At 42.0% G+C, this 12,765-nt stretch overlaps 1 protein-coding gene across 1 annotated transcript in view; it reads right to left on the reverse strand.

Annotated features, from left to right (window-relative positions):
• Positions 1-12,765, reverse strand: part of TTC39A (tetratricopeptide repeat domain 39A) — a 95,670-nt gene that overhangs the window by 82,464 nt on the left and 441 nt on the right. The window lies entirely within an intron of this gene.

Consider the following 12,765-nt stretch of genomic DNA (forward strand, 5'->3'; position numbering starts at 1 on the left):
AAGCATCTGAAGGCTGCATTTGTACATTTGAGACAGCGCTGGATTTCTTTGTCGATATCAGCCTTCTGCAAAAGATGGCTTCTGAGATATGGAAAATAATGTTCTGCAGAGTCTCACCATGAACGTGAAGTACTGGAGCTGGGGTCTGCTCGTTAAAAGCTTGTTGATGGAGGACATTAGTCTTCTGAATATTAAGCATCAATCCCATTTTTTGTATACCTCAATAACAATATCAACAATTGACTGGAACGTCTGCCTCTGAGTGAGCACACACTACAGCAGGAGTGGGCAAAATACAGCCCACAGGCTGGATCCAACCCAGCAAGGGATTTTATCTGGACCACAGATTTTATTTATTCATGTGGGAAGCAGATAGTGGCTTTGCCCTGGCCCTTGGCCCCACAATCTTGGTCCTGCTCCAGCTCCCATCCTGCTTCCGGACACTGCTCTCCACTCACCCATGACCCCATCCCAGTCACCCAGCCAAGCGCACTCAGACTGCAGTGGTCTCAAGTGGTCTCCATAGAGTCCCCACCTGCCTGTTCCATCCCGTGGCCCTAGCAGTGGGCACAGGGTAGACGGGCCTGGACCAGATAGGATCAATTGCCATTTCCCCCCTAAGCCCCCCACACTCCCTGGCCTGAAATAGCTCATCCAAATTCCTACACTGGTCCTCCAGCCCAAATAATTCCCTGTCCACACACTACAGCATCATCAGAGTGCTGAAACTTGATGATTGAGGTCAGGGTGGTCTTGGTTGTGGCTCAGAGTTGGCTGAGGTAAAACAGCTTACCAGTAAATTTAGCTACACTCCAACTGGAAGCCTGTTGGTGGTCAGATGTAGCATCATGGTAAGGAATATTGAAAAGAGTATTAGAGCAATGATACAGACGTGCTTAACTCCTGTCTTAACCTCAAAGGGATCTGCGATAGAGCGATTATTGAGAACCACCACGCACGTATCATCATGAAACAGACAAAGAATGTAGGTAAATTTTGGTGGCCATCCACAGTTCAGAAGGATCCTTTATAGTCCTTTTTGGCTGACAGAATTGAAAGCTTTTGTGAAGTCAAAGGCAGCCATATAGCAGGGTTTATGTTGTTACCAGCATTTTTCCTGCAGCTGGAAAGCAGTGAAGATCATGTCAGTTGTTCCTCTTGATGCCCTAAACCCACAGTGAGATTCCAGGAGGAGCTTTTAGCAAGTGGAAGGAGACGGTTCAGGAGGGTTTTTGCCATGACCTTTCTTGCTGTGGATAGCAAGGTGATCCCTCTGTAATTTCTACAGTCAGACTTGTCTCTTTTCTTAAAGACTGTCATGATCATCGTCTCCCTGACATCATCTAAGATTTTCTCAACATTCCAGATTCTTACAACGAGGGCATGAAACTATAACATGAGTTCCTCTCCCTCCTGCTGAAGATTTTGGTGGGGATTCCATCAGCTCCACATGCCTTGTCATTCTTTATCTGCCCAATGACTTTCCTCACCTCATCAAGGGTTGGAGAGATCATTTTTGACTGGGTGTCACAGGATAGAGTTAAGAACACTCATCAACAGCACAGTCTCAACTTAAAAGGTCTTCAGAATGCTTCTTCTAATGGGCATTGATGGCTCCCCTGTCCTCATCAGGTCTCCTCCATCCTTAGGCCTTAAGGGGGTTGGTCCCTGAGTGCTCAGACAGTAAATGGCTTTGATGGCACAGAAAAGACCACGTATATTGTGGATGTCAGCAAGATGTTGAATCTTCTTTGCCTTGTCTTCCTCCATCTGGTCTTTACATTGCGGGTCCTCCTTTGGACCTCTGCCTTGGCTTGTTTGATGATTCAATTTCTTTTGCTTGGAGCTGATGTCATTCTGCCAAGCACAAAAGGCCTTGCACTTGCAGTCAATCAATTCTTGGATCTCCCGATTGTTCTCATCAATCTAGACTTGATGGTTTCTGGTAAAGAATCCAAGCATCTCTTTGCAGGTGCTGACAATGGTGGACTTGAAGGCACCCCAAACCCTGCCAATATTCTCCCATTATTGCTGACTGGAATTTGCCCGTTTTTAATTGGAGCACTGATAGACAAGACCTCGCTGGTGGAATAGCTTAGCACAGCCAATCTGAATAAGATATATAGTAGTGCCCATTGAATGCATTAAACAGGGCCCCAAAAAGTTCACCCAGAATCCCTCTGCCAGGCCCTCTCTGAGCCTGTCGCATATATTCAGTGTGGCCCTGCACTCCATGAGGTGAAGCCAGAACAGGTTGCCCTGCACCTCACTGTCACGCTCCAGCTGGACTCTGCCAGCTTTGCCCAGCAACAGATGCTGCCAAGCACTCTCCTCACAATCTGGAAAGCCGCTATTTGGCTTGCTGCATGGCCCCTGGCCATGTGCTAGGGAAACCCCGTCCCCTGTGGAAAAACCCGCAAACATCTTAGCGCGAAAATGTGACCAATCGGGGGTTTGAAATTGGGCTTGTCATCCGCCCTATAAAAGCCAGGGTGGAGTTTCCGCCCAGGGTCTGCTAGAGAAGAAGCCAGAGCAGTCACCGCTCAGTGGGCAGGCCTGGCCAGCTTCCCACGGCTTCTCCTGCCTCGGGAACCATCAGGCAATCATTTGTGCACTTGATCGTATCCGTTCGTTCTCGTTCTCGGATCCATCGTTTTTTCATTCATCCCTTATTCGAACCGGGACGGACCCAAGTGTAACCGCCTGCGCAGCCACATCCACGCCCGTGGTGCATAAGTAAGAGATCAAATAAAATGTTCTGGAATTGTTACGAGTCTACCTCTCCCTCTCGCAAACTAACATCAGGAGATAGAACCCACCGGGGCAACAGTCACAACCTGGCTCGCGCCCCGCACACTCACCTACATATAAATTTTTAGAAGATTCCAGCATTCATGAAAAGAACACTCAATTTCCATAGGGAGTGGGGGCTAATTAGTATGCACAGCCTTTGTGGCAGGGTCACTATGGCTTGAAATGCTATTGGCTCTGCTGGGGCCCAGTCCAATGAACTATATGCTAAATCCTAAGCCTTTTGGCTTCGATCAAATATCGTGCACATCAGTAGGTGCCAAAGACTGCTTAAAAATGTGCTTATAGAATACCTGTGCTAAAACTTGCCACGGTTTCAAAAAAGGTAAGATGCATCAATTCCGGATCAACTAAGTCTATGGGTACTATATGCAAATTACCACCACTATCTGTCTTTTAAGGGCAGGGTTTTCAGATTTGCTCCTCATTTCCATGTGCTCAGAGAGAACAAGGTCTGACAATAAGAGGCTGCAGAGGGCAAGGAGGCTACCTGGCCCCCCAGATTTATGTTCCTTGTTGTAGTAGTGGGAAAAGGACAAATTCAAAGCAAACCTCCAATAATTAGATTCTATACCTGGAAAATTATAACTATTTTATAAATTCCCAAATTTATAAATTTTATAAAATTATAAATAACAACAAATACATAAATCTATAAATTACACAGTATTTGATCATTGGGGATTTGTTTTATAATCAGGGTAGTCTTGTATTTGAGTAAATACAGTATATTGTATGAGAGAAAGAACTTCAACAGGCAATCTAGGTACTTAGTATATCAATTCATCCCTAGGCACCAAGCCAATAAATTAGGCACAACTTATTACATAATAGTTTGTATAGTTTATCTTCATTCCCTTTGTAGGGAAATCTGTGCTGGGTATGGTACCAAAGTGATTTTTTTGGATAGGCTTTCAGCCTACACCTTTGTTCATTCAAGTAAGTATGAACAATGAGCAGGAACTTACCACAACTGCTCTCTCACAAAACCTGACACTGCCCACAAAAAGTGAGCAATGCCTGAAAAATCTGTGGGGGAAAAAATATTACTGAAAATAAAATGCTGGCTCCCCAGAGGGAAGGGAAATGAGGGCCAATCAGCAGCAAAAGGCAGGGCCACCGGGGCCCCTTGGTCAATCAGAGGTATGGGCAGGGGCCTGCCACGCTCTGCCCGTGAAATGGCTACCAGGCTCCGCATTCTGCCAGCAAAATCAACAGGCAGCCACCTTGAATTCAGTGGGTCCCTAGTCATGAGGCACAATTATTCCAATTCCTCCCAGGAGAGCTGAGCACACTTGTTCATAATGAAGCAGCACCTTACTCATTGGCTTGGGTTTCTGTAAAAAAAAAAAAGTCACATGTTATTATCATTGGCCAAGTAAAAAATTTCTACCCAACTTAAAAAAAAAGGATTAACATGAAGACCTGCATGGGGCAGGCCCTGGCTGTCTCACTTTCCTTCTAGGCTTGACTTGACAATCCCATAGTAGGTACCCATCTGCCTCACAAGACAGCAGAATTGCACCAAGCGAGGCATCATCTTGCTGAACATCTTGAAAGATAAAGTGAAGCTGAAGTGACCCCTCCAGGGCACAAAAGCTTGGGCAGCATACATGGAGACACCGTGTTGTTCACACGCCAATGTCCCCCTCTTGGCCTTGCCAAATGAAAGGCAGGTGCCAGTATGGTTGGAACCACATTGACTGCAGGAGCTGCCAGAGCAAAGATCATCCATTTTCCGGCTGCCAGGGCTCCACTCCTACACTGACTCTATAACCTTTTGGTGACATTTTCTCTGCCAGGGATAAAACTAGTGCCCCCATCTAAGTCCCTTGCACTTCTGTTTAAAACCACTGGCACCCTGGAGGCTATCAGGTTCTTTAACCATCACCCAGCATTTAGCGTTAAGTCACAGGTAATACCATCAACTGTAAATTACGGCAGCAAGCAAAACTGACTTGACACAAACTTGACCTGATCCTATCCAGACACCAGCACTGATCAGCCCTGGAGACCCACTTTCTACTTCCCATTGTCAGGTATCTCCCCCTCAGCCTTTATGTCATCTAGGCATCTCTTAACTGTTGCCCATCAACAACTCCAGGTTTCTTATTTATTTATCTCTGTACCCTCCAGCCCTCCCACCCCCAACCCTCCTCCACTTCCACCTTTCACCACAATTATCTATGCTTTAAAACCACCTGATTTTATTAACTCCACTAGCACAGCTGGCTCAATGCCTCCCTCCCTCCCTAATACTGCAAATCCCTTTACAGTTCTAGATGTGTCTGAATTAAATCCATTCCACATTTAGGACCTTCTCTATCCTAGAATTCCCTTTCTACCATGCTCTCTGTTTGCTTGCTAATAACAAAGATTATATTGTTTCATGCTGGTTTTATAATTTATTTATTAAATCATCACTTCGTCTCAGGGTCCACAGCAGGGGGTACTTGACAAAAGATCATTATAGTAGATCTTGTGGCCTACCTAGAGCCTCGTCGTGTGAAATGCTGAGTACCCTCATTTCCTATTATCTTCCACAGCAGATCATAAAACTCAGCATCTCCCAGAAAGTACTCAGCACATGGTTTTAATTGAACTCTTGTTGGTTAAACTTCAATTTCTTAGGGTGCCAACATAAGTATTCTATGTAGCAAATGTAACAAAGGAGGGTTTATTTTAAGCTACTTTCTAAATTCTTTGAGAAGGTAAAATACTTCTAGAGAAAACAGCACCATCCTTTTGGAAAAGTAGCCAAAATCTGTTTCTTGATCAATGTTGTTTCTTTCCCTTGGGGTTATAGTGCAGATTGGTTAGTCCTAGAAGGTTTCTTTTAAGTGCTGTTGTACACACACATATATATACGCAGTCTTGCAAGCTTCCTGTTCCAGCTAGGACAACTAGCACTATGTTTTAACTTTTAATAAATACACTTAAAAAAACCCTTAAAACATATATTGAAAAATTAAACGCAGAGTGAAACCTGACCCCTTCCTCCCCCCCGATTTAAGTAGATGAGTATAATACCTTGAGAATTACATGGAACATAAGAAAAATGAAGGATAGGTCTCAATTTCAACTTTTTCACTAGCTCCTTCAGTGCGTTCTCCATAATTAGAAGAAAAATTAAAGCAATTAGATAAAAAACAGGTTAATTTAGCTTAGATCCTAAGATTTTAAAAAATAGTTACCTTGTCAATTTGCATATCTGAATACATAAGGATGGGCATGTACTATTTCCAACAGCTTCACCAAGGTTTTCTATAAAAACAATGGTATTCATAAAGTCTATTTAGATCTGAAGCCTCAACAGCTTCCTTGGAAAAGCATATTAAAAGATGACCAGATAGTGCTGTGAGGCATACTCAGAGCTGGCAGCTCCAGATGAATTAGATTTCAAACTAGGCAGGGCTGAGCTACCTAGGTGTTGCATTGGGACACCTGGGGGGTGGAAATCCACATGTTGGTGATTCATTACATGGAACATAATAGCAGTGAGTCAGCGGCCAGGACAGGTGTTAGGGAATACTCTCTCACTGGAGATACAGCCTGGTCATTTGTATGCAAAGGGCAAACAGCAGAGCAAAGCAGCAAAGGAAGAGAAGTTCTCTGGCACCAGAAAATACACAACCCGGTTAGCTGGGCTGTGTGCCATGAACAAGCAGTGAAATTATATTCTAATATTACAACTGTCAATTAACTTCCAGCAGGGTTCACATCTTTCTGAGATTTTGAAGACCGCTAGCACATCAACAGTTTTCAAAAACAAATTGAATGTTGGTCCAGCTCTGCAGTTCTGTATATATCACAACTGACACGTTACTGCATACTCCAGTCAAAACCTGTTTCTTATGCCACACAAGGGGAATTGTGTTTGGCATACAGCCGGAGTGAAATCCGGACACCACAGAAGTTAATGGGAGTTAAGCCAATAAAAATCAAGATTTTAGAGCAGATGTTTTTCCTATGATGTATTTGAAGCAGTAGTTCAAACTCCTCCTGCCATCAGCCTTTTGGGTTTAGTTTGTATCAATCTACCATTTGTTCAGGATCTTTATTCCCCTAAAATGTATATGTATAATACAGGCAGACAAGGTTTTTTGGGTAAACGTTATATCTTCTATTAAACCAACTAAATAGTTGGAAAAGTTGTTCTTTGCAAGCTTTCCAGTACAAACACCCTTCTTCAGGCAGAGGGAGAGTCTGCCATTGTTTTGAGCTCTCCTGGATAACACAAAGACTCAATTTTTTCCAGAAGCATCTCTCTCTCTATATATAGAGAGGGCTGCAACACACATGGGCTTTCCTACCTCCATCAGGGTCGTCTTGCACAAGTCTAAAGTAGTGTCTGCTGAAAAGAGGCAGAGGGGAAAATGACCTGCATGCCTTTGTTTTTGAGAGGTCAAACTGGGAAGAGCCATGGCAAAAGCAGGCGCTCCTGCCTGCTGTAGACTTATCAGAGAGCCCTAATGAGGCAGGAGAGTGCACACGTGCCCCAGCCCTTCCCAGTCTGGCTTTGTAGGAGGTGCAGAGGACACTCCTGCTGAAGCAACACAACAGCAGTTCTCAAATGGAGTGTTCCAAATTTAAAAAAAGTTGTGAGGGTGCCCTGAATCCAAAAAGGTTCAGACACACTGATGCAGCATCATAAACAGAGTAAGGACCAGAGACTGGCTCCCTTTCCTATGTACACAGGGCTTTTCAGACAACTGGAAACAAGTACCTTCCCACTTGTGCCAAAATTTAGAAAGAAAAGACAGATCAGAAATAATCTAATCTGAGTAGCCACCTCATGACCACCAAAAGAGAGAGACTGAACAATCAGCCCCTACATCAGTTTTGTTTTCACTGTCTTTCAATTTTCAGCCAACACTAGGGCTTATAAATAATTCAAGAATGAATGACTTTATAAAAAGAAATCAGTTCCAACAGAAACAGATCTTGGTAGGAGCTGGATAACATTTAATACATTCACAGGATTGTGATATCCCCTCTAGCTGTAATATGGAAAACTGACAGCATCTCAGCACAAGTTTTATATTCTCATACTTTTTTGTTCTGCATATTAAAGTCATAGGTCTGTAATATACAGGCCTATGACTAGGACTCTGTGGCAATGCAAGTATGGATAATAAAGGTAACAAGGAAGGATTTTATAGTCTTGTTTCCCCAATCTTCTGAACTGGGATTTAAATAACAACACATGACAACATGGGTTCAGTGGCTACGGAACAACAGAAGGAGCCAGGAATTCTGGATTCTGTCCTTGGTTCTGCAATTCACTCATTGACATGGAATGTCATTTGCATTCCTTTTCATAGATATGGACAAGTACTGAAAAAAGTATAATCCAATGTTACCCGGGCAAATATTCTCCCCAGAAATGCTTGCATGTTCACCCAGTCAGAGACAAGACACCACCATGTGATTTCATCTGACCAATTACAAGTAACACAGCTCAGTTACCAGATACTTGCAGGAAACTGTGAATGATCAATGAATGGAGATAAAGAAATCCATACAAAGAAATTGAAATGAATGAAAAATGAAGGTATTCAGAGAAGTGCAATTTGCCACAGGAATTCTGTGAAGAGCATAAACCTGTTGTAAATCACTCACTCAGGACTTACGTTTAACAAGTTCTAGCAGCTCCTTCCTTTAATTCAAAAAGACAATATACTTTATCATTATCAAGATGAACAACAGGAGGGAACTATTTTTAATTGATCACAAGGTTATTAAAATGTTGGTCTTAACATGCACATGATATTTTACCCGTATCCTCTTATTGCCCAAATTCTTATTACACCTTCCCAAACCTACACCTCTGGCATACTAATACTTCTAAGAGAGTCAAAGAAATCAAAACCAGGATGAGCATGCTGTTTTCATACTTAAAACCTGTTTTTTCTCAATTTTTTTTAAAGGCGCAACCCTGTTCACATTATAGTCAATGGGAATGCCATAGCTGGCTTCAGTTGGCACGTTGGTCCTTATTTTTTAAATATTATTTAAAACCATTAGGGATACAGTTACTAAGAGATGCTACAAAAAATAAGATAAGGGTTCAGTCCTGCAATCTTTTTGTGCATGCAAACTAAAAACCAGTTTAGGTCAATGGAAATTTTTTCTTTATAAAGAATACAGATTAAGGTTAGACCGCGGTGTTGTTTATATAAATCATCAGGATTTATACAGATAAGCATCACATAACTGTTATATTTGTTTTGGACTGAAAAACTGGAGGTTCTGTAACAGTAAGTTATTAACGCTGATTACAAGAGAGATAAAATGTGCTTTGTATTTGAAAATCTGGTTTAGATTACTTTATATTGGTTTAAGGTCTAAAAGAGCAATATATAATTGCTCTTTTAGAGTCTGCATTCTGACAACTGATGGTGTTTTCCCATGATACCTTTATGAACTGTATGTTTGTAATTTCCTTTGTATTAAATCTGTACAAGTCATTTTCAACATAAATTGTTCGGTAACATGATTTTACTGGAAATGGGAAACAAAGCTCATTTTCTGTGACTGTCGCTGAATTTCACTTCTATTGCACTAATAAAAATAAATAAGAGGAATACAAAGTACTTTGACGAATGGGACATAATTGCTTTTGCCTTCAATAATTTTTTAATGCTAAGGTTCCTGAATTTCCAGAGGATATTTCCCAGAAAGCTTTCAACAAATCAATTCAACTTTATACATAAAAAGCCATCTATGGAGCACATGCCAAGGCACCATTACTAAGACCAATAAATCAAAATAAGCATACAAACCCAAAACAGTTCTTTCAAATGCCAGACTAAATAAACAGATTTCAGCTTTGAAACCACCAATTGGATCAACTTCTCTGATGCAAGCAGATTTCAGGCAGTTCAAACTTGCAAGAACAGGACAAGACTAGTATAGTGACGACAATTAACACTTGGTATTTCCCAACTAATCACATCCAAGCCCTTTGTAAAGCTTGATTTTCATCCACACAACACCCTCAGAAGCAGGTAAATATTACCCCCAGTTCACAGATTGTGAAACCAACCGAGAGTGGTATATGATGAGAAAAGTGGCACAGCTGCATCTGAACTCAGTAAAGTTGGTTAGGAGTTTTGACAAAACACTTGTTAGGAAATGCTGATTATCCTGCCTAAAAACCTTCTCCTGGGTCTGTATCAGTTCTGATAAACTTTCCCTGGGAGGGTTCCTTCCACCCTGGGTGGAATTATAGATCCAAACCACAGAGACAGACACCCACCCACACAGGTTCAGTGCCCTCATTCAGAGCCAAGGCTTGAACCTGGGTCCCCCATGTTCCAGGGGCTTTCCTTAACCTCATCTCTTGGGGCTATTTGAAGTGGATGTCAGAGTCTACATCTTGTGGATCTGTCCCTTTATCCATCCTACAAACATTTCTAAAGTTTTGTTCCACATCAGAAAGAAAAATTCCCAAACTCTGCAAGTACCTAAAAAACAGAAACAACATTTCAGGCCAGCCCTACAGAAATACTCCTGGCTGCTACCCTCCTGCCCAGTTCAATCCACTGGACCTGGGTTTCCCAACTTTGTTCTCATTGCATACTCCCTTCCAGATTTACCAGCTGCCTGTGTATACCTACCAGCATAGGTTTTATATTTTAACCCCTTAAATGCCAAATGTTATTATAAATATAATTCAATCCGCCATTACACAGTTTATCCCACATACCCCGCAGAGATGTCTTGCGTACCCCCAGGGTACGTGTACCATGCTGCCCCTGCACTAGATCATGCTGCCTTCCAACTAGGGGTTAGCTAACACAATCAAAATACCAATTCCAAAAATACAGTTTTAAAATAATCTACAGGACACTGAGTACTCAGTAGGGTTTTATAAAACCCTATAAAGATATGAGTGGCTTAAGTCAAATTCATATGCGACTGAAAGATACCTGTATTACTATTTCACTCACATAATTCAGCAGTGCCTTTTAGTGTATATGTTTGTTACCTTTCAGCATCTTACCGGACAGAAAACAAAGCATCAAGCGGAGTTAAAATAATCTTGTCATTTCAGATCAGTATATGGAATTAATTTCAGCAGGTGGAGCTACAAAATGTCAACAAGAATTCAATATACTCTGACTTCTGAAAGCCTCAGTAGCTAAGTTAGTGTGACTTTGGCACAGTTTGCCTCATTTACCAACATTAAAACAAAATTAATTAGCACTTTTAAATCATTTTGCAAGCATTCTTTTGTCTGCTCAAAAAGGGTCAACATCACCCCAAACCACAACCACATTAATCAAACTTTGTTTTAATGGCCAATTATTTTTATTACCATAGGGCCTAGGAGCTCTAACAGCCTGGAAATACTGTGAAGAAACTTTATAAAATCTGCTTATTCAGGCGGGGGAATGGGAAAACTAAGGATATTTTACTGGTCCACTCCAAGAAAATTTGTCCAAGGGAATGTCACAGTTGAAGTGTACAAGGCTGTTATAAATGCTCGTTAAAACACTCACCATTTGGGGCTCCTAGGGACAGTTCTCCAGGGAGCATGGAATGATTTATCCCACAATCACTTCACTGCTTTAAGTGCCACAAACCACGTCCTTTGAACTTCACCCAGAACTCTGAGAAAAGCTAATGCAGTTCCGCTACAAACTGAGAACCCTTATTATTTATATGACAAATTCCAGGAAACCTTTTCTGCCACGGTTTTTCTAACCCAATTTAAACTTGGTACTGAAGTTTATTTTCTCCTCAGTCTGCACATAAATCCCATTAGCGACAATATAATTTGCTTGCGCAGAAAGACATAAAAATAGAGCAATTCTCCATTGAAAAGAAAAAAAAAAAAGCATGCTGCAACCACTTTATAAAACACTGTTTTTGGACACTGCATACCAAAAGCTGACTCTTTCTTAGCAAATGGTTTTCCTGTCTGCCAAGGACAGATCCAGTCAGCTGTCCATTCACAGGATGGCAGGCTGTTACTCTGATAATACAGGAAATTATGTCAAGACTCTTCACATTAGGTGAGGAACTCATTCCAGGAGGGACATAAACAGCTCTTCCATGTGTTAGAGCTGAAAAGCAAGCACACATGGTCCTATCCCAGCAGGAGAATACAGAATTAGAGTTTAAAGGTATAACACAAATAATCCCTCCCCTTGACACAGAATACAAATTTGTCAATTTTAGATGCATTTTTTGGAGGAGAGTGAAGGCTGCCTTCTGCGATTTTTTTCAAGGTGAGCAGTAATATGTTAAACTTTGCCATAAAGAATGGAAACATACTGTCAAAATACAATGAAAAACTTCTCCCACAGAAGCCTACAAATAACGCCTTGATCCTGCTTACACGAATAACGCCACTGACTTCAGGGATACGACACAAATCACGTCATAGTCACACGTGTCAAGTTAAATTGCCTGCGTCTGTACAGGATTAGGGTCTAAGCATGCATCGTTTAAACTGCCAAAGCAGCTGCAATTCTTTGGAAGCCCAAGCCAGTGTGTTTTTACAACCTGTCAAATGGAAGAATGCAAAGATTAGCAACTTGCCCAAAATGTCACGCAAGCCAATGTGGGAGGCGAAACAAAACTGTGGCGCCTGACCTCCCTGCCCCTGACTGACCATTGGTTTTGTCCTGTGTTTGCACAGCCCCTTGGCAGGGCAGCACTGCGGTCCAAAGCACAATGGGAATAAAAGTCAGTCATCGATCACTGGATGATGGAAGTGGGACAGGTAGGCAGAACAACTGAATGAAGCACACACCACGTGAGGCAGACTTGTGCCCCAAAATCGGGACTCCATCATGACTCGATTAACGTATTTCGCACTGTTAGCATCACAAGCCCACCGAAAAGCAGAAAAGAAGTGCTGTTTGGTATGAAAACGGTGCTGGTCGCTAATGGGACATTAAAGGACCATCCTCTAGCCCCAACATTTAAATGACTGCTGCA

Source organism: Crocodylus siamensis, chromosome 5, assembly GCF_052110815.1.
Source record: "Crocodylus siamensis isolate JL-2025a chromosome 5, ASM5211081v1, whole genome shotgun sequence".
NCBI lineage: Eukaryota > Metazoa > Chordata > Crocodylia > Crocodylidae > Crocodylus > Crocodylus siamensis.